Source organism: Arachis ipaensis, chromosome B2 (genome assembly GCF_059453495.1).
Source record: "Arachis ipaensis isolate K30076 ecotype BB chromosome B2, ASM5945349v1, whole genome shotgun sequence".
Taxonomy (NCBI): Eukaryota; Viridiplantae; Streptophyta; class Magnoliopsida; order Fabales; family Fabaceae; genus Arachis; species Arachis ipaensis.
Window position 1 is genome coordinate 66,464,147 of NC_142437.1, and position 26,771 is coordinate 66,490,917.

A 26,771-nucleotide genomic window follows, 5' to 3' on the forward strand; every position below is an offset into this window, starting at 1 on the left:
TAATAATATTTTTGTTTTATTTTTGAATTAAAAATCATTGTTAAATAAAAAAAATTATTTTAAAATTTAGCAACACTTTATAAAGTTTCGTAGTTATCATAGCACAACTGTAAGAACCGAATTTTCGATGAATCAATTTTTCTGGTAATTTATTCTACAAAATTTCTGATTGTAACTCATTAAGGATTTGTGAGGCAGGCCTACTAATAAAAAAAAATCAAAATAAATAATAAATTAGTAATTAATAGGTCAAAGTTTTCTTTATGAAGGTAATTCTTCTCCTTAAGTCAAATTTGACTTGTAAAAATAAATACTCACTCTCATTGGTCAATTATTTCTTATTAAGGACATTTTGAGCTGGAATTTAGTTTTAGTGACGATTTCACGTATAAAATTCGGTTAAATTATAATTAATAAATTAATTATGAGTAAAAAAGGTTAAGAAACTAAAATTTATATTTTGGAAAAGTAAAAAAAATTAGGATATGAATTAAAAGGCTAATCTTAAAGTAAAAGTTTTGGTCTAAAGTTGGACTAAATGAGTCAAAAATCATTAAGCAGGCCCATGTTGGGCCCAAAGTCCAAGCCCACACACATATTCCATTATAACTTAGCAAGAATTCACATTTTCTCCATTCATTAGAGAGTTCCATGGAGAGAAGAGAGGGAGAACAAAATCCTTTTTTACTAGAGTGAAGTACCAACCCGGCTCCTGTCCATTTTCAAGAATGACAACGCGAGCCCTCAAAATAAAATCGATCCACTTCGGTCCTTGTCCCCTGATTCCGTCACACAACGTGGTCCCTGTGGGTATTTTTCCGTCAACTCTGATCGGAAAATGCTGACGTGTCAGGTTTAGAATTGGACAGGGATCTAATTGTCTCAAAATTTAAATTGGTTAGGGGTTTATTTGTCCTTATAATTTTTTAAACAATATTTTTTTAGATTATTTTTTTATTTATTATATTAATATTCTTTTTCCAATAAATTATTAAATATATGGTATAATAAGTACAAACTAATTAATAAATTATTCAAATTTAAAAATATCATTTATTATCAAACTAAATAAATCATTCTCAAATATAATTTTTAAATACATAAAGAATAAACATTAAAATTCAGTTAATACATTAATAATAATAACCCTATGATATACTATTAGTATTATGATCTAGATAATTTTTCACAATAAAGTAAAAACTAATGAACACATTACTTGATATATAGTAAAATAATATTTTTGAGTAATAACAAATTTAATTTTTTATCTCTTTAAACTAAATTAATAATTCTATTTAATATCTTTGTATTAAAATACACTATGAGCAAGTTACTAATACTAGATGAAATAATTAAAATATAATTTATATATATATATAATTTATAAATGGAGACCATTTATAAACTCAACAAATTTAAAGTATCAATAATATTATTAATCTATTAATAATACATATGATCATAAGGTTATAAATTGATAAAGATTTATCAATATAAGAATAATATAGATTAATTAAAATTTTAAGTATATTAAAATTCAATTAAAGAGATAAAAAATAGAATTATTTCAATTAGTATTTAATTATTTCATTAAAGATTATATATTTTAATTACTTCATTTAGTATTAGTAGCTTGCTCATAGTGTATTTTAATACAAAGATATTAAATAGAATTATTAATTTAGTTTAAAGAGATAAAAAATTAAATTTGCTATTACTCAAAAATATTATTTTACTATATATCAAGTAATGTGTTCATTTGTTTTTACTTTATTGTGAAAAATTATCTAGATCATAATACTAATAGTATATCATAGGGTTATTATTATTAATGTATTAATTGAATTTTAATGTTTATTATTTATGTATTTAAAAATTATATTTGAGAATGATTTATTTAGTTTGATAATAAATGATATTTTTAAATTTGAATAATTTATTAATTAGTTTGTACTTATTATACCATATATTTAATAATTTATTGGAAAAAGAATATTAATATAATAAATAAAAAATAATCTAAAAAAATATTGTTTAAAAAATTATAAGGACAAATAAACCCCTAACCAATTTAAATTTAGAGACAATTAGACCCCTGTCCATTTCTGAACCTGACACGTCAGCATTTTTCAGTCAGAGTTGACGGAAAAATACTCATAGGGACCGCGTTGTGTGACGGAATCAGGGGACAAGGACCGAAGTGGATCGATTTTATTTTGAGGGGTCGCGTTGTCATTCTTGGAAATGGACAGGGGCCGGGTTGGTACTTCACTCTTTTTACTATTCACTTTTCTCTTCAATTGCTCATAATTTTTAATCCGTAATTCCGATTGACGAGCCGTTTGTGGCCACGCATTCATCTTGGAATCCTCTTCAATTATATCTAGATATTGTGGTATGTAAATACAAAATTCTTTCCCAGTTCTCTATTCTCTTTAATTTCACATTTTTGGGGTTGAGTTATTGAGAAGTTTCAATTTTTGATGTTTAGGGGAGGTTCAACCTTGAGTTTTAATGAAGTTTCAATCCAAGATTGTGTGAGACAAGATAAGAAATCTCATTTCTCCCATTTTCCCATTTTATGTGAAAATTATATGATTAGATGGAATAGAGCTTGTTTGGACTGAATTTGGTGCGAATCGGATCTTGCTTGATGTGGTTTCAGAGTGGTAGAGATCGCAAAGTTCAAAGTGGTGAGGATTTCGGTTGAGGCTTAAGTTCCCACGAAAATGATTTGAGCATTTGGGATTGACATCTAAGAGGTACGGGTTTTGGTTTCAAGTAGGCATTATATAAAATTATGTGAATGCCGAAGTTAGTTGTTCCTAGGATAGGATTGAATGGAATGATTATGGTTGTGTTTAATTAGTTGGATATTGATTGTTAGTTGTTGTAATTTGTGAATCAAATGGTTGATGAGTAATATAGAACAATATGAATGAATGAAATTGGATATGCATAATTGATTTGGTGTGGTATGATTGTCTATAATGGTAATGAATATGGAAATTGGGCCGAAAGTCGAGATAGGGTGAGATATCCTCTAAATGGTAAGTCATGGTAGGTGGTGAATTCGCCATGAGTGAATTGCTGTTAGGATAATGAGAATTTGCTTATATGATTGGATTGTTGGTTTGATTATTGATGGAAAACTTTAGAATGATTAGTGAATTGAAATTTGTTAATTAGGTGTTGAATGGTTAGGAAATGGTGAATGATCGTTAAGAATGCTTAGTAAAGGTTTTCGTATGGTTTGGAATTGAGTTGGATGGAAATTTGGTGAAAATGAACATTTATGTAAATTTGGTAAAAATCAGTTTTTAACCAACTTCGACGAAACATAACATAGTGCTTGGAGTTCGGAATTGAATGAAAGTTATATTAAATAATGAAAAGAACTTTAAAACCATTTAAGAACGAGGGAAAACAGAATTTTGTAGGAAAAGTTATAACTATTTGAAAACTAAGATTTTTTAGCTAAATTCTAAAATGTTGCAGAAAACCAAAATTTTAGCTTGTGTGCCCATGCACAGGTCATAGAGCCTATAAAGGCTCATGTGTACGCACACAATGGTGCCAATGCATAGTTTAGAATGAGTGAAAAGACTCATGCGTATGCGCGAGGGGTGTGCGTACGAACGTCTAGGAATTTTTCAAGTTGTGCGTACCGATGACAAGTCATTTTGTGCATATTTTCTTAGCAATTTTTACTTGTTTTCATTAGGTTTCATGCATTTCTTAGGCAATAAGTAAGTGATTGGATTGGAATTTCATGCTTGTCTTGATTCAATCAAACATTATTACTTTTGTGCATTATCATAAAAATTATGCAAGAATTATGTGATTATTATGAATAATATAAAATTTTATGATTTTAGCAAAGCTTTGATTGCATGTTTGATTGATGAGAGATGAAAAGATGCAAGGAAGAAACAGAGAAAGAAGCAGGGCAGAGGAAGGCTACGTTCATTTGGAGAACGCTACGTTCTCTAGGTTCTGAGTTGCGACGTGTACGCGTACAGGACGCGCACGCGTAGAACAAGGATTTCGGAAGATCCACGCGTACGCGTGCATGACGCGTACGCGTGGGTGTGATTAACGTTCGTTACAAAAAAAAACGCTACGTTCTCTTTCAAAGAACGCCTGCGAAAATTTCAAAATCTGGAACTCAACTTTGGCCATCGACGCGTACGCGTGGGTGTAGCATCTTTGAAGAAGCACGCATATGCGTGGATGGCGCGGAAGCGGGGAGTTGATAATTTGACATCCACGCGTACGCATGAAGGATGTGTACGCGTGGGGTAGCTGGTGCACGAAATCACAATCACACTTTTGTAATTCTGCACAACTAACCAGCAAGTGCACTGGGTCATCCAAGTAATACCTTACGTGAGTAAGGGTCGATCCCACTGAGATTGTCGGCTTGAAGCAAGCTATGGTTATTTTGTAAAACTTAGTCAGGATGTTAATAATAATTCTCAGTTTTAATTAGAATGAGTAAAAGAACATGAATTAAATAATATTTGTTATGCAGTAATGGAGAACAGGTTGAGGTTTTGGAGATGCTCTGTCTTCTGAATCTCTGCTTTCCTACTGTCCTCTTCTTCACGCACGCAAGGCTCCTTCCATGGCAAGCTGTATGTTGGTGGATCACCGTTGTCAATGACTACCATCCGTCCTCTCAGTGAAAATGGTCAAGCTACGGGTTTCGTAGGGCTAATCATCTGTCAATTCTCACTAGTGTTGGAATAGGATCCATTGATCCTTTTACGTCTGACACTATGCCCAACAGTCATGAGTTTGAAGCTCGTCACAGCCATCCCATCCCAGATCCTACTCGGAATACCACAGACAAGGTTTAGACTTTCTGGATCTCAAGAATGCTGCCAATTGATTCTAGCTTATACCACGAAGACTCTAGTCTCACGGATTCGAATGCTCTGTTGTCAGGAGATGCAATCAAACTCGTGAACCAGGAACCCAAGAGATACACACTCAATCTAAGGTAGAACGGAAGTGGTTGTCAGGCACGCGTTCATAGGTTGAGAATGGTGATGAGTGTCCCGGATCATCACATTCATCATGTTGAAGTGCGAGTAAATATCTTAGAATAGAAACAAGCGTGATTGAATAGAAAACAGTAATAATTGCATTAATCCATTAAGACACAGTAGAGCTCTTCACCCCCAACCATGGAGTTTAGAGACTCATGCTGTAGAAGATACAAAATTCAGATGTAAAAATGTTATGAGGTATAAAATGAATCTCTAAAAGTGGTTTTTATAATAAACCAGTGACCTAGGTTTACAGAAAATGAGTAAGCTAAGAATGATAGTGCAGAAATTCACTTCCGGGGCCCACTTGGTGTGTGTTTGGGCTGAGCACTGAAGCTTTCACGTGCATAGGCTATTCCTGGCATTGAACTCCAGCTTTTGTGCCAGTTTGGACGTTTAACTCCAACTTTTATGCCAGTTCTGGCGTTTAACGCCAGAAAAGGGTAAGGAGCTGGCGTTTAAACGCCAGTTTGCGCTACTAAATCTCGGGCCAAGTATAGACTATTATATATTGCTGGAAAGCCCAAGATGTCTACTTTCCAACGCAATTGAGAGCGCGTCAATTGGACTTCTGTCGCTCCAGAAAATCCATTTCGAGTACAGGGAGGTCAGAATCCAACAGCATCTGCAGTCCTTTCTCAGCCTCTGAATCAGATTTTTGCTCAGGTCCCTCAATTTCAGCCAGAAAATGCCTGAAATTAGAGAAAAACACACAAACTCATAGTAAAGTCCAGAAATGTGATTTTTGCATAAAAACTAATAAAAATATAATAGAAAGTAACTAAAACATGCTAAAAACTATGTAAAAACAATGCCAAAAAGCGTATAAATTATCCGCTCATCACAACACCAAACTTAAATTGTTGCTTATTGATGAGCGGATAATTTATATGCTTTTTGGCATTGTTTTTACATAGTTTTTAGTACGATTTAATTAGTTTTCAGTATATTTTTATTAGTTTTTAAATAAAATCACATTTCTGGACTTTACTATGCGTTTGTGTATTTTTCTCTGATTTCAGGTATTTTCTGGCTGAAACTGAGGGACTTAAGCAAAAACCAGATTCAGAGGTTGAAGAAGGACTGCAGATGCTGTTAGATTCTGACCTCCCTGCACTCAAAGTGGATTTTCTTGAGCTACAGAACTCCAAATGACGCGCTCTCAATTGCGTTGGAAAGTAGACATCCAGGGCTTTCCAGAAATATATAATAGTTTATACTTTGTTCGAGTTTAAATGATGCAAACTGGCATTCAACGCCAGCTCTCTGCCCTATTCTGGAGTCAAACGCCAGAAACAGGTTGCAAAGTGGAGTTAAACGCCAGAAGCAGGTTATAAACTGGCGTTTAACTCCAAGAAAGACCTCTCCACGTGAAAGCTTCAATGCTCAGCCCAAACACACACCAAGTGGGCCCCAGAAGTGGATTTCTGCATCATTTACTTATCACTGTAACCCTAGTAACTAGTTTAGCATAAATAGGACTTTTTACTATTGTATTTACATCTTTTGGAACATCTTTGGATGTTTAGTTCTGAGATCATGGAGGCTGGCCTCTCGGCCATGCCTGGACCTTGTTCTTATGTATTTTCAACGGTAGAGTTTCTACACACCATAGATTAAGGTGTGGAGCTCTACTGTTCCTCATGAATTAATGCAAAGTACTATTGTTTTTCTATTCAACTCAAGCCTATTTCTTATCTAAGATATACACTTGTTCTTCAACCTGAGGAAGGTGATGATCCATGACACTCATCATCATTCTCACCCATGAATGCGTGCCTGACAACCACCTCCGTTCTACTTGCAATCGCTTAAGTGCATATCTCTTAGCCTTCTGGTTCATGACGCATGGTTGCCTCGCCTGACAACCGAGCCTTCCATTCCATGAGATCAGAGTCTTCGTGGTATAGGCTAGAATTATTGGCGGCCATTCTTAAGATCCGAAAAGTCTAAACCTTGTCTGTGGTATTCCGAGTAGGATCTGGAAAGGGATAGCTGTGACGAGCTTCAAACTCGCGAGTGCTGGGCGTAGTGACAGACGCAAAAGGATGACTGAATCCTATTCCAGTATGATCGAGAACCGACAGATGAATAGCCGTGCGGTGACAGCGCAGTTTGGACCATTTTCACTGAGAGGACGGGATGTAGCCATTGACAACGGTGATGCCCTGCATAAGCTTAACATGGAAGGGAGTAGAAATGATTGGATGAAGACAGCAGAAAAGCAGAGGTTCAGGAGGAACGAAAGCATCTCTATACGCTTATCTGAAATTCTCACCAATGAATTACATAAGTATCTCTATCCTAGTTTATATTTTATTTATATTTTTATTATCAATTCACCATAACCATTTGAATCCGCCTGACTGAGATTTACAAGGTGACCATAGCTTGTTTCAAGCCGACAATCTCCGTGGGATCGACCCTTACTCACGTAAGGTTTACTACTTGGACGACCCAGTGCACTTGCTGGTTAGTTGTGCGAAGTTGTGATAAAGTGTGATTCACGTTTGAGAGCACCAAGTCTTTGGCGCCATTGTTGATGATCGCAATTTCGTGCACCAAGTTTTTGGCGCCGTTGCCGTGGATTGTTCGAGTTTGGACAACTGACGGTTCATCTTAGATTAGGTAATTTTATTTTAATTTTAAGTTTTTGTTTTTATTCTATTTTATTTTCGAAAAAATTTTCAAAAAAAAATAAAAAAATTTAAAAATAAATTATTCTATGTTCTTTAGAATTTTTAAGAAGGAATTCTGGAATTTCCTGGGAAATGTTGAATCCTGGCTGGTTGTAAAGCCATGTCTAAATTCTTTTGGACTGAGGCCTCTTCTTCACCTGCTTGAACTATGTATGCTGAAGATTGCCTGGCCATTGGCCATGTCTAGTGTTTTGGACCAGAGCTTTCATTGAAAGCTTGGCTGGCTAATAAGCCATGTCTAATTCCTGGACCGGAGCTTTAGACTAACATTGCAAGATTCCTGGAATTCTTATTAAAAATTCTGAAATCCTTATTTTCCTTTTCAAAATAATTTTCGAAAAATATACAATTTTTTTTATAAAATCATAAAAACCAAAAATTTGATGTTTCTTATTTGAGTCTAGAGTCAATTTTTAAGTTTGGTGTCAATTGCATGTTTATCTCTTTCTTGCATTTTTCAAAAATTCATGCATTGCATTCTTCATGATCTTCAAGTTGTTCTTGATGAATCCTCTTGTTTGATCTTCATATTTTCTTGTTGTGTGTTGCATCTTGTTTTTTATATGCATTCTTGCATTCATAGTATCTAAAAACTAAAAATTTCTAAGTTTGGTGTCTTGCATATTCTTCTTTTCTTCAAAATTTTCAAAAATAAGTTCATGGTGTTCATCTTGACGTTCAAAGTGTTCTTGGTGTTCATCTTGACATTCATAGTGTTCTTGCATGCATCATTGGTTTTGATCCAAAACTTTCATGCATTGAGTCTTTTTATTGTTTTTCTCTCTCATCATTACAAATTCAAAAATAAAAAAATATCTTTCCCTTATTTTACTCATAAATTTCAAAAATTTGAGTTGACTTTTTCAAAATTTTTTAAAATTTAGTTGTTTCTTATGAGTCAAGTCAAATTTTCAATTTAAAAATTCTATCTTTTTCAAAAATCAAATCTTTTTCAATTTTCTTTTTAATATTTTCGAAAATTTCAAAATTTATTTTCAAAATATTTTTCTTATTTCTATTTCATATTTTCGAAATTAATGCTAACAATTAATGTGATTGATTCAAAAATTTTAAGTTTGTTACTTGCCTAGTAAGAAAGGTTCAATCTTTAAATTTTAAAATACTATCTTTTTTGTTTCTTGTTAGTCAAGTAATCAACTTTAATTTTCAAAATCAAATCTTTTTAAATTTCTTTTTCAAATCTTTTTCAAAATAAATTTCAATCACATCTTTTTCAAAATTAATTTCAAAATCTTTTCTAACTTCTTATCTTTTCAAAATTTGATTTTTAAATCTTTTTCAATTAACCACTTAACTTTTTGTTTGATTCTTATCTTCTTCAAAATTACCTAACTAACTCTCTCTCTCTAATTTTCGAAAATTCCTTCCCTCTTTTTCAAAATCCAATTTTAATTAACTAATTGTTTTAAATTTCAATTTAAATTAGTTTCATTTTTCATTCTTATTTTCGAATTCTAACTTTGATTTTCAAATTAAAAAGAAAAAAAAATTATTTTGTTTAATTTTTGAATTATTCTCTCATCTCTCATCTCCTTCTATTTATTTATTCATCTACTAACACTTCTCTTCCACCCAAAATTCGAACACCATCTTCCTCTCTGTGTTCGAGTTTTTCTCTTCCCCTTCTCTTATTCTTCTCTTCTACTCACATAAAGGAACCTCTCTACTGTGGCAAAGAGGATCCCTATTATTTTTTGTTATCTTCTTTTTCATATGAGCAGGAACAAGGATAAGAACATTCTTATTGAAGCTGATCCTGAACCTGAAAGGACTCTGAAGAGGAAGCTAAGGGAAGCTAAAGCACAACTCTCTGGAGAAAATCTGATAGAAATTTTTGAAAAAGAAAGAGACATGGCCGAAAATAATAACAATTCAAGGAAGATGCTTGGTGACTTTACTGCACCAAATTCCAATTTACATGGAAGAAGCATCTCAATCCCTGCCATTAGAGCAAACAATTTTGAGCTAAAGCCTCAATTAGTTTCTCTGATGCAACAGAATTACAAGTTTCATGGACTTCCATCAGAAGATCCTTTTCAGTTCTTAATTGAATTCTTGCAGATCTGTGATACTGTTAAGACCAATGGGGTTGATCCCGAGGTCTACAGGCTTATGCTTTTCCTGTTTGCTGTAAGAGACAGAGCTAGAATATGGTTAGACTCTCAACCTAAGGATAGCCTGAGCTCTAGGGATAAGCTGGTCATGGCTTTCTTAGCCAAGTTCTTTCCTCCTCAAAAGCTTAGTAAGCTTAGAGTGGATGTTCAAACCTTCAGACAGAAAGAAGGTGAATCCCTCTATGAAGCTTGGGAGAGATATAAGCAACTGACCAAAAGGTGTCCTTCTGACATGCTTTCATAATGGACCATCCTGGATATATTCTGTGATGGTCTGTCTGAATTATCAAAGATGTCATTGGACCATTCTGCAGGTGGATCCATTCACCTAAAGAAAACGCCTGCAGAAGCTCAGGAACTCATTGACATGGTTGCAAATAACCAGTTTATGTACACTTATGAAAGGAATCCTGTGAGTAATGGGACGCCTCAGAGGAAGGGAGTTCTTGAAATTGATACTCTGAATGCCATATTGGCTCAGAATAAAATATTGACTCAGTAAGTCAATATGATTTCTCAGAGTCTGAATGGATTGCAAGCTGCATCCAACAGTACTCAAGAGGCATCTTCTGAAGAAGAAACTTATGATACTGAAAACCCTGCAATAGCAGAGGTGAATTACATGGGGGAACCCTATGGAAATACCTATAATCCCTTATGGAGAAATCATCCAAATTTCTCATGGAAGGTGATAAACCACTATTTTATGGTTTATAATGTGTTTAATTGTGTGGTTTTATCATGATTTTATCCACTAATTCATATGGTTAGCATGCATTTATATTTCTTTCCTAAAATTATTACATGATTGAAAACTTGCTTCCTAGAGACTTTTAATTATGCATTTTAATTCTCCTTTATTCCATTCGATGCTGTGATCTGTGTGTTAAGTGTTTCAGGCTTTATAGGGCATGAATGAGTTGGAGATTGGAAAGGAAGCTTGCAAAAATGGAAGGAACACAAGAAATTAAGGAGATGACCAGCGAAAAGTGACGCGGTCGCATGGCTCACGCAACCGCGCGGAAGAGAGGAAATCGCAGTGACGCGGTCGCATGGCTCACGCGACCGCGCGGATTAGAATAGCACAAGTGACGCGGAGGCATGGACGACGCGCCCACGTGGCAAAGCAAAACGCCACATGACGCGTCCGCATGAATGATGCGATCGCGTGACATGCGCGATCTGCATAATCTGCAGAATTCGCTGGGGGCGATTTTGGGCCCTGTTTTGACCCAATTTTCGGCCCGAAAAAGCAGACTAGAGCCAGAGGACATGCAGAAACCAAAGACAACATTCATTCTACATAGTTTTTAGTTTTTAGATCTAGTTTTACTCCTCCTCTAGGTTTTCTCTCTACACATTCATAGTTCTTAGGATTTTTATTTCGATTGCTCTTTGTATTGGGATATTGAGAAGAGTTATTACCTCATCAAGACTTCGTCAATCTAGTTCATTTTCTTTACTTGGCTTTACTCTTCCATGTCCTTCAATTTACTCAATTTTACTATTGGATTATTTTAGAAATTATTAATACAAGAGTTACTTTTATTTTTAATTGATTCCTTTGAGTTTTATTTATCATGTCTTTCTTTAATTCCCTTTCCTATGTTATGAGCTCTACATTCACAATGAGCGAGTAGTTCCCTGACTTGATGGGGAGTTGATTGAAAGGAACCCTTGAGTTGGAATGTTCAAAGGAGAAATTGTAATTGGGTTTATTGTTGGATGGCTCTCTAGTCACTAACGTCAGTCCTTCCAAGTAAGCGGATTGGGACTTGTGAGTAGAAACATCATTCCAACTTGTTTGACTTTCCCTTAATTGGTAAGGGATAACTAAACAGAACGACCTTCAATTATCAATTAATCTTGAGAGTACTGCAACAAGAATAGGGCTTCCAACTAATCTACTCTCAGTCAAGGCTTTTATTTAAATTACTTAATTTTCCCAATTTAATTTCCTGTTTATTCAACTCAAACTCTTTCTGAAAATATCTGATTAATAAAATAGCACACCTTTTTGCAACTTGTTGGGAGATGACCTAGGATTCATACTCCCAGTATTTTAATTTTAATTTTTGTGACAACCCTTTTAAATTGATAAGTGGGTTTCTGGTTGGTTAAGAACTATACTTGCAACGCACAACTTATATCAATTCTTAATTAGCCAATTTCCGCCACGTCAATTTTTGGCGCCGTTGTCGGGGAGTTGCAATAGAGTACTAAAGTTATTAATTGGATTTTATTTATTTGCATTTTATTTTATCTTACTACCATGAGCTGCTTGTTTCTTTCGTTAGATGACGCGTTCACTTCCTGATCCAAGCTTGCTAGTATTCGATCCTGAGATTGAAAGAATTATTTCATGAATAAGGCAAGCTCGGCGTCGGTTAGTCCTCTCTGAGGGCGGATCTGAAACGTCACTTGAGAAAAAAACCAGCCCCTGTTCTACTGATTTGGTTGATTTATGTGCATGTAACATGGCAGCAACTACGAGAGTTACTATCCAGGAGGCTGGAGCCCCTGATTTTACACTGCAACCATTTCAAGCGCATCACCCAGCGGTGGCTACAGACTTTGAAATAAAGACCGCACTGCTCAATTTGATGCCCAAGTTTCATGGCTTGCCTGCTCAAGAGCCTATCAAGCACCTGATGGATTTTCAAGCAGCCTGTTCTACTGTCAGGCGTGATGGTGCAGATGAAACTTCAATTTTGCTGAAAGCTTTCCCGTTTTCTCTTGAGGGGAAGGCAAGAGAGTGGTACTACACTCAACCAGCAGCAACTGTGTCCAACTGGGATACACTGAGAAGAGAATTCTTGGAAAAATTCTTTCCAGCTGAAGTTACTGATAAACTGAGGAAAGACATTTCCATGATTGTTCAGGATGAATCTGAGACTCTCTATGAATACTGGGAGCGCTTCAATAATCTTCTGGAACCATGCCCCCACCATATGATTGACAAGATAGTGTTACTCGGTTACGTTACACAGGGCATGAGGCCCCAAGATAATACCACATTGGAAAGTGCTAGCAATGGGTCTATGAAAAAGTACAAGACCACTGACGAGGCATGGCAATTGATCAGCGACTTAGCTGAATCTACTCGGAATCACAGGAAAAAACAAGGCCGTTCAAAAGCCGTTGCAGAAGTATCCTCTAGCAGAGAGACTGCTGCTCTGACTCAGAGTATCTGTGAAATGACCAACTTGCTGAAGCATATGCAATTGAATCAACAACAAGTTCAGCAAGCTCAACCTTCTCCACCACAGAAAAACCAACAGTTAGTCCCACAGAGAGTTTGTGGAATCTGTGCTGATTATAGCCACTATACTGATGAATGTCTGCAGCTCCAGCAGGAAGACAACACCGTGGCAGCCACTCATAACTTCTATGACCGCCCCAACCAAGGGTACAATCAAGGTGGCAATTACAACCATGGATGGCAGGACAATTCTAACCAGAATTGGAAGGACAACAACAACAGAGGAGACAAAGACAATCAGGGAAATCAGCGGTGGAATAATAACAACAACAGGCAGCAGAACCAAAACCAGCCTTATAGAGCGCCTCACCTAAGACAATCCCAAGGACCACAGAATACCCAACAACAAACCTCTCAAATTACTTATCCTTCCTCATCTTCTAATGATGATTTACTACAATCCATTGATCGGAGACAACAGACCATGGAAAATAACATTAATGCCACTCTAAATGGTCTGAACGCTACTCTGCAAGCTCTTGTCTCACAGATTGGATCAATGAATAACTCCAATAACCAGCCTTTGAGCTCCAGTGGAATCCCCTCTCAACCATTACCCAATCCCAAGGGTGGCATTAATGCCATCACCCTGAGGTCCGGAACCACACTGCAGGAGAGGAATCAGGAGGAGCCAAGCCTATTAGAACATGCCTCAGCTGAAGAGGTAGTGGAAATAGAAGATGTTGAAGAGGAAGAGGACATACAGGACATAGCTGAAAAAGAAGAAGTTCAACCACAGAAGGAAGCACCACAGGGTGCAGATACTGCAGAAGACACCACTCCTATCCCATTTCCACAACTTGCAAGGAAGCCCAGGAAGCAGCTGGAACCTGATCCTAAAATGGTAGAGATATTCAAAAAGGTTGAGGTAACTGTTCCTCTTTTTGATGTTATTCAATAGGTACCTAAATATGCAAAGTTTCTAAAAGATTTATGTATACATAAAGACAAATTAATGAATTAGAAACTATTCCTTTAGGTAGTTCCATATCTCCTTTAATGGGAGGTTTACCTGAAAAGTGTAGTGACCCAGGTCCTTGTATAGTTAATTGTACTATTGGTGGTGTGATAATTTCTGACTGCATGTGTGATTTAGGAGCATGTGTGAGTATAATGCCTTTGTCTATATATGATATTTTGAGGCTCCCTCCTTTAAAAAGGTCGGCAGCTCATTTTGTGTTAGCAGATAAGAGCATTATTACAGTGGTTGGAGTTGCTGAAGATGTATTAGTGGGCATTAAGGGACTCACATTCCCCACTGATTTTTATATTCTGGAGATGCCCAAAATGACTCAGAGAAGCCATCATCAATCCTACTTGGAAGACCTTTCCTGAAGACATCAAAGTTCAAATTGGATGCTTTTTCAGGAACATACTCTTTTGAAATAGATGGATGATTAGTAAGTTTCAACCTGAATGGAGTTATGAAGCACCCTCCAGAAGATCATTCTATCTTCCAGTGTGACATCATAGATGAAACTGTAGCTGAAGTTCACCAGGAGGAATTAGAGGAGAAGCACACAGGACAAGGTCCAAGTGTGGGGACATTCTCAGAGGACAATGACAGTGCTTTACCATTGTTACCAGCTCCAGACAACCCAGAGCCTGACCATGATCAGAAGTTAGACTTGAAACCCCTTCCTCCACACCTCAAATATGCTTACCTTGAGGACAAGCAAAAGTGTCCAGTTATCATTGCAAGGGAACTCACTTCTCAACAAGAAGAGCAGTTACTAAGTGTGCTGAGGAGGCACAAGAAGGAAATTGGGTGGAGTTTGGCAGATATAGTGGGCATCAACCCTCAAGTATGTGAGCATAGAATATTTTTAGAAGAGGGAGCAAGGCCCGTTCGTCAACCCTAGAGAAGACTGAACCCCACTATCTTAGAGGTTGTCAAAAAGGAAGTGACCAGACTACTAGAGGCAGATATCATCTATCCCATCTCAGACAGTGAATGGGTAAGCCCAGTATAAGTAGTACCAAAGAAGTCTGGAGTCACTACAGTGAAGAATGAGCATGGAGAACTCATAGCAACCAGAGTACAGAACGCTTGGAGGGTCTGCATTGACTACAGACGCCTCAACCAAGCAACCCGTAAGGATCACTATCCTCTTCTATTCATTGATCAAATGCTGGATCGCCTGTCAGGTAAATCACATTATTGTTTTCTAGATGGTTACACAGGTTATTTCCAGATTCATATAGCTCCTGAGGATCAGGAAAAGACTACTTTTACATGTCCTTTTGGGACTTATGCTTACAAGAGAATGCCCTTTGGCTTGTGCAATGCCCCAGCTACTTTCCAAAGGTGCATGATGAGTCTTTTCTCTCATCTTATTGAGGACTGTATGGAAGTTTTTATGGATGATTTTAGTGTTTATGGCGATTCCTTTAACCTTTGCTTAGATGGATTATCTAGAGTATTAGATAGATGTGTCAGTACAAACCTCGTATTAAATTTTGAAAAATGTCACTTTATGGTTAAACAAGGGATTGTACTAGGACATGTTGTGTCTAATGCTGGCATTTCTGTAGATCCAGCAAAGGTGGATGTTATTTCTAGTTTACCTTACCCCTCTTTTGTGAGGGAATTCCGCTCGTTCCTTGGCCATACAAGTTTTTACAGGAGATTCATTAAGGACTTCAGTAAGATAGCACTTCCCTTATCCAGACTACTACAGAAGGATATTGAGTTCGAGTTTAGTGAAGATTGCAAACAAGCGTTTGATAAGCTGAAAACCGCCCTGACTCAAGCTCCAATTGTGAGAGGACCAGACTGGAGCCAGTCATTCGAAATAATGTGCGATGCTTCCAACCATGCAGTAGGAGTAGCATTGGCTCAGCGTGAAGGTAAGGATCCTTTTGTTATTGCTTATGCATCTAAAACTCTAGATGCAGCACAATCCCATTACACTACTACTGAGAAAGAGCTTCTTGCTATTGTTTTTGCTTTGGATAAATTCTGAGCCTATTTACTTGGTATGAAGGTAGTAGTGTACTCGGACCACGCAGCTCTAAAGTATCTATTAGCTAAAAAGGAGTCCAAACCAAGGCTTATACGTTGGATACTGCTATTACAAGAATTTGATTTGGAAATTAAGGATAGGAGTGGTAACCAGAATTTAGTGGCGGACCACTTGAGTCGCCTTGAGCACATTTTAGATGACCCCACTCCTATAGCTGATAATTTCCCATTTGATAATATGCAAGCAGTATTTGAGGTAGTCCCTTGGTATGCACTTGTAGCTAATTATCTAGTTAGCCGCACTTTTCCTCCAAACTTTTCTAAGCATCAAAGAGACAAGCTGAAAAGCGAGTCTAAATATTATATATGGGATGACCCATATTTATAGAGATGTGGCGCTGACCAGGTAATTAGACTGTGTGTGCCTCAATCAGAATTTCAGTCCATCTTAGAGGCCTGTCACTCATCTGAGAGTGGAGGACATTTTGGCTCTCAAAGAACAACTAGAAAAATCTTAGACTATGGATTCTGGTGGCCTACACTTTTTAGAGACGCTGTTGAATTTTGTAGATCTTGTTTCCCATGCCAAAAATTTGGTAATATATCCAGGAGGGATGAAATGCCTCAACAAATTATACTTTTCTGTGAAATTTTTGACGTTTGGGGAATTGACTTCATGGGTCCATTTCCAAATTCTAATGGTTACTTTTATATATTGTTAGCTGTGGATTATGTTTCCAAATGGGTGGAAGCAATTCCTACCTGCACTGATGATGCTAACACTGTTGTTTCCTTTGTGAGAAAACACATTATTTGTCGCTTTGGATCACCACGAGCAATTGTGAGCGATCAAGGCACCCATTTTTGTAACAGGAGACTAACAGGATTAATGAAGAAGCATGGAATAATTCATAAGGTTGCAACAGCCTACCATCCTCAGACTAATGGGCAAGCCAAGGTGTCAAACAGAGAAATAAAGTGTATCTTGCAGAAGATAGTCAAACCTCATAGAAGAGATTGGAGCAACAGGCTACAAGATGCACTTTGGGCGTACAGAACTGCATACAAGACACCCATTGGGATGAGTCCTTTCCCCTTAATCTATGGAAAAGCTTGTCATCTCCCTGTTGAAGTCGAGCACAAAGCCTTTTGGGCAGTAAAGGAGTGCAACATGGGAATTGAGGAAGCCGGAGCTGAAAGGAAATTGCAACTGCAAGAATTGGAAAGCCTTCGCCTAGAAGCTTATGAGAATTCAAGACTATACAAGGAGAAGATGAAGGATGTACATGATCAGCACATTAAGAGAAAAGAGTTCCAACCTGGGGACTTAGTCCTCCTTTACAAATCTCGATTGAGACTCATGCCAGGCAAGTTGAGATCAAGATGGGATGGTCCATAAAGAGTAGAGAAGGCCGAACCGTACGGAGTTTATCACCTAAGCCATCCTTCAAGCTCTGAACTTATCAAATTTAATGGACATCGTTTAAAGCTGTACCATGGAGAGAGGATGCAAAAAAACAAGGAGCTCGAGATCTTTCTCTTGGAAGATCCTCACATAGCTGAAGATTGAGCTAATGGAGCGTCCAACTTACAGACGTTAAAGCAAAGTGCTAGGTGGGAGACAACCCACCATGGTATGATCGTTCTTTTCTTTATTTTTAGTTTTTTCTATTTAATAACTCTTCTCTTTATTAGTACATTTCATGCATTTGCATTTACATACTTTTATTTTTAATTTTAATTGAAAAAAAAAGGGATTACACGACGCGACCGCATCATTGACGCGTCCGCGTCGCAAGGAGATGGGAGAAAATAAAAAAAACAAACAGAGAGTCACGCAGGAGCGTGGCTGGAGGCGTGCCAATGGCACAAATTGCCCTACGCGACCGCGTCGCTGACGCGCCTTCGTCACATGGGAACATTGGCCTCCCACGCGACCACGTGACCCACGCGGCCGCGTGCCCTAGAATTCGACGTCAAAAGGTGCACGACCGAAAGTTATGCTAGAGTGGTGCTGGATTGGTGCTGAACGCACAATCCTTCCCATGCGGCCGCGTGACCGACGCGACCGCGTCATATCCTTCTAATGGCCACTCACGCGATCGCATGCCCCACGCGATCGCGTCACCCAATATTTGGCAATCAATGATTTTGAATAGAGAGTTGTGCGAGTGCGAGGCTGCCCTCGCGCCAGTGGCATAAAATGGGTCACGCGACCGCGTGACCGACGTGACCACGTCAATCAGTATCAGCGCAAGTCGTGCGACCGCGTGCCCACGCGACCGCGTTGATTGCGCCGCACAGCTTCCCTGATTTGCTACCTATCTTATCTTTTTCTCCTCAAATCCTATTTTCTCTTTTTCCTCCTCCCTTCTTCCTTCCTCCTTCTTCCTTCTTTCTCACTTTTTTTACACCCTCGCTCTCTCTCTCTCTCTCTCTCCCCCATTAACAAGGTTTTCTTTTTCTTCTTCTCTCCTTATTTTTTTATTTTTCTTCTTATTTTTCTATGTTATCTTCTTTTCTTTTCTTTTTACTTTCATTATTCATATTTTCTTCCTTTTTACTTGGTATTAAAAATTTATTTGAGTCATTATTTCTCATTATATGCTTGTGGATTGCTCTAAATTTGTTTGGCAATTATATATTACTTTTTAAAGGGTTGCTTGCATGTTCAATTTAATACTTTCCATACATTATTTCACCATGCATGCTATGTGTTTGTGAAAAAGCCCATATGGCATTTTGCACTTTTCTCTGTTATTCTACTCTACTATTAAATGCCCGTTTTTCACAAAACTCCTTTTATATTTTATTCGTTATAAATAATTGTCAATACAAACGTGATGGTTTGTTACGAGTGATGCTTGATCTATGCTACTCATGCCTTTGCCAGCATGCCAATAAACACCTTGCATTCACTTGTCATCCTATGCACTAACTATTTTCCATTGATGACTTTTCACATGTAGTCATGACCATGTGTTAACATCATTTACCTTTTACTGTGCATTCATAACCACCCTTTTCCGTTCTCTTACTTGCTCTATCTCTTTGAATTTAATTTACTTTCTCTTCCCTTTTTCAGAATGGCCACCAAGAAAGGAAAAGAGAAAGCTACTCCCAAATCTACAGCAAGAAGAGGAACAAGAAGAGCATTAGTGGCAGAACCCTTTTCAACTGCGGTTAAACCCTCAACAAAGAGACTTAAGAGGATTATAAAGGTTGATGATAAAGAAAAAGCCTTCCCAGCAAAGGACACTGCACGATTTCCCAATCGCTACTATGAGCAGATGTTCCCCATCCTGGCAGAAAGGAGCTACAACAACGAATACCTTCTTCTCCTCCCAAACCATATTGCTACTTTTGTTGAGCCGCAAATTGCACAAAGACAATAGGGTTCCTACAGAGACAGCCAAGGCAGGTCAATCTTTCTTGGGATACCATTGTACCCGCCCTAACGGAATTTCAGCTTCAGTACTTACCTTGGAGGCTCGCGTATGGGCACAGATCATGTCCCATTACATCTTTCTGAGCACTCACGAGTCCTCCTTCACTGCGGACATGGCCGTTCTACTATGGTACATCCTTACAGACCAGCCTCTGAACATACCAAGACACATCCGGAATGCCATGGGACACGTACAAATCACGGGCAACTTACCTTTCCCCGCCTTGGTCTCAGATCTCGTCTCAGCAGCCGGAGTCTCCTTCAGAGCTGGGAACACCAAAGCCATACTTCCACGGGATGATCAATATGTCCCTAATGGGAAATATATCAGACCCTCAGCAGCCACTATAAGCCAGCCCACTGAACTGGCTCAGGACATTCCTCCTTCTGTACCACAAGCACCTACCACAGACCAACTGCTCCATCAGATACTCGAAAGGTTGGATCGGCAGGAACACAAAGATAAGATGAGAGAGCGCCGTAACAAGCGCCGATTCACGTACCTCAAGGAGCTGATTATGGGAAAATTCAAGGACTCAAACATCCCGGACTCCACTTCCTTTACCAGCACAGGGAGCCATGACAGTCCCGACTGTGGAGATACTGCTACCAGCCCACCCCTTTTCCTGACAGATGGCACCGAGGACGGTGCAAAGCCTTAAGTGTGGGGAGGTCGGTCAGTACCTGACTTCCAGAGGTAATTTCTCTTCCTTAAACACCAATAAATTAGGATATTTAGTTTGTTTTTCTTTTATAGAATAGGATAAATTGCATAGTAATAGATTAGTTGCATGTATGTTCTACTTGATTGAAAAGACAATAAGTTTCTTCTAAGACTCTATTTTTGGAACAAAATTTCACTAATTTTAATTAAATTTTTATGTTAAATTTGCTTGAAGTTGTATTTGGAACATGATTTTTGAGCTAAAGAACACACAACCTGTGAGAATTGAGCCTTTATGCATGGTTACATTATTTAACCATAATTATTTTATTCTTGTGTGTTTACTTCTCTATGATTGTCTATATTTTATTTCATCCTATATGTCCAATATTTATTATATTTATATGTTTGCATATGATTGAGGCCATTAATTGTTTAGCTCACTTATCCAAATTAAGCCTACCATTTCAATTACCTTTGTTAGCCACTTTGAGCCTTTAAATCCCATTTGTTCTATATTTTACCACATTACTAGCCTTAAACGGAAAAACAATTATATATCCCAAACTGAATCTTTGGTTAGCTTAAGATAGAATTGTGTGTGCTAGTTAAGTATGGGAAATTGTGGGAACAAAAGATAATAAGGGAATGTGTCATGATAATAGAATGGGAATTTGGATACCTACTCATGTGAAACTATAAGAATTAAAAATCTATGTGCATTGATAAGCTATGTTTATTTTTATGCTTATATTAAAAAAAAATCAATCAAAAATATTCAATATATAAATAAGGGGACAAAATTACCCCAACGTTAAGTTAAGAATTCAAAGGTCAATGCATGTATGATAAAATTAAAATAAAAGTTGATACATGAGTATGGAATGTGAAAGAGAAATTCTAGGTAGCTAGGTATGAATTCTAAAGTTATATAGAATATATACATAGGTTATGTTAAAGCTTGGGTTAATTAAAGATTCAATTTATAAGCTTACTTAGCCACATATGTATCCTTACCATTACCTTGGCCCCATTACAACTTTGAAAAGACCTCATGATGTCTGCATTGGTATATTAAATGTTGTTGATTGATTAGGAGAAGAACAAAAAAATTAGAAAGCATGATTAGAGAAGGATAGAGTGATTGCCCTATACACTAGAGAGATTAGAGCGTATATACATCATCAGTGAGGGTTCAATGCTTAAAATTCTATATTCCCTGCTTTCATGAGCTGCCTTCTTGCATTTTTATCTATTCTTACTGCATGAGAATTAAATTAGTGGAATTTGATTTGTAATTGTGTTGAAGAGCTTATTTATTATTGATCAAGTGGAAAAAAAATCATATAGTTGCATTCATATATATAGGTTGCATTGCATTGCATGAGTTTTACATGTTTCTACTCATTTATTTTATCTCCTTCAACTAAGCATGAGGACATGCCAATGTTTAAGTATGGGGAGGTTGATAAACCACTATTTTATGGTTGATAATGTGTTTAATTGTGTGGTTTTATCATGATCTTTACCCACTTATTCATATGATTAGCATGCATTTATATTTCCTTCCTAAAATTATTACATGATTGAAAACTTGCTTCCTAGAGACTTTTAATTATGCATTTTAATTCTCCTTTATTCCATTCGATGCCGTGATCTGTGTGTTAAGTGCTTCAGGCTTTATAGGGCATGAATGAGTTGGAGATTGGAAAGGAAGCTTGCAAAAATGGAAGGAACACAAGAAATTAAGGAGATGACCAGCGATAAGTGACGCAGTCGCATGGCTCACGCAACCGCGCGGAAGAGAGGAAATCGCAGTGACGCGGTCGCATGGCTCACGCGACCGCACGGATTGGAATAGCACAAGTGATGCGGAGGCGTGGACGACGCGCCCGCGTGGCAAAGCAAAACGCTGCATGACGTGTCCGCATGAATGACGCGATCGCGTGACATGCGCGATCTGCATAATCTGCAGAATTCGCTGGGGGCGATTTTGGGCCCTGTTTTGACCAAGTTTTTGGCCCGGAAAAGCAGACTAGAGCCAGAGGACATGCAGAAACCAAAGACAACATTCATTCTACACAGTTTTTAGTTTTTAGATCTAGTTGTACTCCTCCTCTAGGTTTTCTCTCTACACATTCATAGTTCTTAGGATTTTTATTTCGATTGCTCTTTGCATTGGGATATTGAGAAGAGTTATTACCTCATCAAGACTTTGTCATTCTAGTTCGTTTTCTTTACTTGGCTTTACTCTTCCATGTCCTTCAATTTACTCAATTTTACTATTGGATTATTTTAGAATTTATCATATCTTTCTTTAATTCCCTTTCCTATGTTATGAGCTCTACATTCACAATGAGCGAGTAGTTCCCTGACTTGATGGGGAGTTGATTGAAAGGAACCCTTGAGTTGGAATGTTCAAAGGAGAAATTGTAATTGGGTTTATTGTTGGATGGCTCTCTAGTCACTAACGGCAGTCTTTCCAAGTAAGCGGATTGGGACTTGTGAGTAGAAACATCATTCCAACTTGTTTGACTTTCCCTTATTTGGTAAGGGATAACTAAACAGAACGACCTTCAATTATCAATTAATCTTGAGAGTTCTGCAACAAGAATAGGGCTTCCAACTAATCTACTCCCAGTCAAGGCTTTTATTTAAATTACTTAGTTTTCCCAATTTAATTTCCTGTTTATTCAACTCAAACTCTTTCTGAAAATATCTGATTAATAAAATAGCACACCTTTCTGCAACTCGTTGGGAGACGACTTGGGATTCATACTCCCAATATTTTAATTTTAATTTTTGTGACAACCCTTCTAAATTGATAAGCAGATTTCTGGTTGGTTAAGAACTATACTTGCAACGCACAACTTATATCAATTCTTAATTAGCCAATTTCCGCCACGTCAGAAGGATCAACAAAAGCCTCAACAAGGCTTTAATAATGGTGGAAGAAACAGGTTTAGCAATAGCAAGCCTTTTCCATCATCCACTCAGCAACAGATAGAGAATTCTGAGCAGAATCCATCTAACTTAGCAAATATAGTCTCTGATCTATCTAAGGGCACTTTAAGTTTTATGAATGAAACAAGGTCCTCCATTAGAAATTTGAAGGCACAAGTGGGCCAGCTGAGTAAAAGGGTCACTGAAACCCCTCCTAGTACTCTCCCAAGCAATACAGAAGAGAATCCAAAAAGAGAGTGCAAGGCCATTACCTTGCTTGGTGTGGCCGAACCCAAAGAGGAGGAGGAGGACGTGAATCCCAGTGAGGAAGACCTCCTAGGACGTTCAGTGACCAATAAGGAGTATCCCTTTGAGGAACCGAAGGAATCTGAGGCTCATCTAGAGACCATAGAGATTCCATTAAACCTCCTTCTGCCCTTCACGAGCTCTGATGAGTATTCTTCTTCTGAAGAGAATGAAGACGTTACTGAAGAGCAAGTTGCTAAGTACCTTGGTGCAATTATGAAGTTAAATGCCAAATTATTTGGTAATAAGACTAGGGAAGATGAACCTCCCTTGCTCACCAATGATCTGAATGCAGTGGATTGGCAGAAATTATCTCAAAAGAAACAGGATCCTGGTAAGTTCCTAATTCCCTGTAATATAGGCACAATGACCTTTGAGAAGGCTCTGTGTGACCTGGGGTCAGGAATAAACTTAATGCCACTCTCTGTAATGGAGAAACTTGGGATCTTTGAGGTACAAGCTGCCAGAATCTCATTAGAGATGGCAGACAACTCAAGAAAAGAGGCTTATGGACTAGTAGAGGACGTGCTAATAAAGGTTGAAGGCCTTTACATCCCTGCTGATTTCATAATCCTAGACACTGGGAAGGATGAGGATGAATCCATCATCCTTGGAAGACCCTTCCTGGCCACAGCAAAAGCTGTGATTGATGTGGACAGAGGAGAGTTGATCATTCAACTGAATGAGGACTACCTTGTGTTTAAGACTCAATGTTCTCCTTCTGTAACCATGGAGAGGAAGCATGAAAAGCTTCTCTCACTGCAGAGTCAACCAAAGCCCCCACAGTCAAACTCTAAGTTTGGTGTTGGGAGGCCACAACCAAACTCTAAGTTTGGTGTTGAACCCCTACATTCAAACTCTAAGTTTGGTGTTGGGAGGTTCCAACCTTGCTCTGATTATCTGTGAGGCTCCATGAGAGCTCACTGTCAAGCTATTGACATTAAAGAAGCGCTTGTTGGGAGGCAACCCAATGTTATTTAATCATATCTATTTTATTTTCTTTTTGTTATTTTGTGTTTTATTAGGTTGATGATCATGTGGAGTCACAAAAACTATTGAAAAATCAAAAACAAAATAAAAAACAGCATTAAAAATAGCACACCTTGGAGGAGGAGCATTCTGGCGTTTAAACGCCAGAAACAAGCATCTGTCTGGCGTTTAACGCCAGAAACAAGCACCAAGCTGGCGTTTAACGCCAGAAACAAGCATCTACCTGGTGTTAAACGCCAGAAACAGGCTACATTTGGGCGTTTAACGCCAGAAACAAGCAGCAGTCTGGCGTTAAACGCCAGGATTGCACAGCAAGGGCGTTTTACACACCTAATTGGAGCAGGGATGTTAAGTCCTTGGCCCCACTGGATCTGTGGACTCCACAGGATCCCTACAGGATTTGTGGACCCCACAGGATCCCCACCACTTCTTTTCTCCTCTTCACACCTTTCCATAACACTCTTCTACAAATACCCTTCACCAATTACCTCATTCTCTCTTCCCCATCACCTCTTCACCACTCTCCCCTCCCAAACCCACCCACACATGGCCGAACCACTCACCTCCCTCCATCTCCTCCATTTTCTTCTTCTTCTACTACCTTCTTCCTTCTTTTGCTCGAGGACGAGCAAACCTTTTAAGTTTGGTGTGGTAAAAGCATTGCTTTTTATTTTTCCATAACCATTAAAGGCACCTAAGGCCAGAAAAACCACAAGAAAGAGGAAAAGAAAGGCATTTGCTTCCACCTCTGAGTCATGGAAGATGGAGAGATTCATCTCAAGGATCCATAGCTCAGTAGTAGAGCATTTGACTGCACAACAAGAGCATGAGGAATTCCCTCACCAAGAAATCCCTGAGATACCTCAAGGGATACATTTTCCTCCACACAACTATTGGGAGCAACTAAGGATAGGAGCACCAAAATCACTAGGGATGAAGCAACAAAGGCAAAGAAGAGACATAGAGGAGCTCAAGAGCACCATTGGTTCTTCAAGAAGAGGAAGACGCCACCCTCACTAAGGTGGACCCGTTCCTTAATCTCCTTGTTCTTATTTTTCTGTTTTTCGGTTTTTGAGCCTTATGTTTTATTTATGTTTGTGTCTTTATCACATGATCATTAGTGTCTAAGTGTCTATGTCTTAAAGCTATGAATGTCCTATGAATCCATCACCTCTCTTAAATGAAAAATGTTCTAAAAGCAAAAGAATAAGAAGTACAGGGTTTCGAATTCATCCTTGAAACTAGTTTAATTATTTTGATGTGGTGACAATACTTTTTGTTTTCTAAATGAATGCTTGAACAGTGCATATGTCTTTTGAAATTGTGGTTTATGAATGTTAAATATGTTGGCTCTTGAAAGAATAATGAAAAAGGAGAAATGTTATTTGATGATCTGAAAAATCATAAAATTGATTCTTGAAGCAAGAAAAAGCAGCGAATACAAAGCTTGCAGAAAAAAAAAAAAAGAAAAATGGTGGAAAAAAAGAGAAAGAGAAAGAAAAAGCAAGCAGAAAAAGCCAATAGCCCTTAAAACCAAAAGGCAAGGGTAATAAAAAGGATCCAAGGCTTTGAGCATCAGTGGATAGGAGGGCCTAAAGGAATAAAATCCTGGCCTAAGCGGCTAAACCAAGCTGTCCCTAACCATGTGCTTGTGGCGTGAAGGTGTTAAGTGAAAACTTGAGACTGAGTGGTTAAAGTCGAGGTCCAAAGCAAAAAAAGAGTGTGCTTAAGAACCCTAGACACCTCTAATTGGGGACTTTAGCAAAGCTGAGTCACAATCTGAAAAGGTTCACCCAGTTATGTGTCTGTGGCATTTATGTATCCGGTGGTAAGACTGGAAAACAAAGTGCTTAGGGCCACGGCCAAGACTCATAAAGTAGCTGTGTTCAAGAATCAACATACTGAACTAGGAGAATCAATAACACTATCTAAATTCTAAGTTCCTATAGACGCCAATCATTCTGAACTTTAATGGATAAAGTGAGATGCCAAAACTATTCAAGAGGCAAAAAGCTACTAGTCCCGCTCATCTGATTGGAGCTAAGTTTCATTGATATTTTGGAATTTATAGTATATTCTCTTATTTTTATCCTCTTTGATTTTCATTTGCTTGGGGACAAGCAACAATTTAAGTTTGGTGTTGTGATGAGCGGATAATTTATACGCTTTTTGGTATTGTTTTTACATAGTTTTTAGTATGATTTAATTAGTTTTCAGTATATTTTTGTTAGTTTTAAATAAAAATCACATTTATGGACTTTACTATGAGTTTGTGTGTTTTTCTGTGATTTCAGGTATTTTC

The 26,771-nt window shown here is 37.7% G+C and overlaps 2 non-coding genes across 2 annotated transcripts; both read right to left on the reverse strand.

Annotated features, from left to right (window-relative positions):
* Positions 1-10,021: 10,021 nt before the first annotated feature.
* Positions 10,022-10,129, reverse strand: LOC148574214 (small nucleolar RNA R71). The gene has a single exon (XR_015906213.1). It is a non-coding gene; the product is annotated as a small nucleolar RNA R71 (small nucleolar RNA).
* A 2,611-nt stretch (positions 10,130-12,740) lies between these two features.
* LOC148574215 (small nucleolar RNA R71) lies at positions 12,741-12,848 on the reverse strand. Its single transcript, XR_015906889.1, has one exon. It is a non-coding gene; the product is annotated as a small nucleolar RNA R71 (small nucleolar RNA).
* Between the last annotated feature and the right edge of the window lie 13,923 nt (positions 12,849-26,771).